Below are 1,123 nucleotides of genomic sequence, written 5' to 3'. Positions count from 1 at the left end.
TTTAATGCTGTCTTTTTAAATGTGAAGCATTTCACGCCCCGTCCCCTCCAGGTCACATAGTGTTCTTCTCCACCTAATTAAGCCACTTCTGTAGTKTGATACTTTTATCTCCAAAGTTTATTAAAAATGTCAACAACTGAAGACTTTGCATGTTGGAGCCAGAGTTTGACCCAGAACAGGAGAAGGAAGATGACAAACCTACAGAGCCAYGCATTCAAATTAACGCATCACAATGGTGTCATTATTGTTTTTACACCTTTTCCATTCATACCAACTACCCAAGCTTCCATGGGACCTCAAGTGAAATTTGGCTTTGAGGCCCTCTATTTCTGCTCAAAATGTGGATTGCTGCGATCAACAGTCAGACTATTAGATCACCCACACCTGCTATAAACTCAATGCATCTCTGATACTGCTGTTTACATCCATCCATCTATTTTCTTGCACCCTTTTTCCCTCTGCTGTTTACATTACATCCTATATGCATGTATCATCTAGTTCAGTGGTCCCCAAACTATGGCCCGTCCATATTTGGTCCGGTCCCCTGAACAATACCAGAGAGCATTCAGATTTTTTTTCATATATCGTATTTTCCAGACTATAAGCTGCTACATTTTTCCTAAGCTTTGAACCATGTGGCTTATATGTGGATTTTTCTTCCACCACCAGGGGGCTCTTTAGCAGGAAATGAATTATTGGAAGTCAAAATTGGAAATAAAAGAAGAAAGCGCCCATTAAAACGGAATTAAGTTTTAATAGGGAATTAAAATTTGAGAATGTTGTTGATCAGTTAAATAGCATTGAGGGGAAAAAGAAGATTTTTTCGTTTTTTAAAAAAAATAATACTGGGATCATTATGAGAGTTTGAAGTATAGATATTAGGATCCAGTAGATGGCAGTAGTGCAACAATAATGGATGCAAGCTGCTGTTGAAATCTAAAGAAGAAGCAGCAGGAGAAGAAGAAGAAGAAGAAAGCGCCCATTTTCATTTAGCACATGCTAGTAGCAACACGGGCTGCACAGTGGCACAGTTGGTAGTTGGCTTATTATCCACCCACACGAGGAGAGCTGTGAAACTCCAACCAAATCTTAACACAACTGTTTCAGCTTTCATACTATTGAC

This window comes from Poecilia reticulata, linkage group LG16 (assembly GCF_000633615.1).
Source record: "Poecilia reticulata strain Guanapo linkage group LG16, Guppy_female_1.0+MT, whole genome shotgun sequence".
In the NCBI taxonomy this organism is placed as follows: Eukaryota; Metazoa; Chordata; class Actinopteri; order Cyprinodontiformes; family Poeciliidae; genus Poecilia; species Poecilia reticulata.
Note: the sequence above shows the minus strand (reverse complement) of the source record.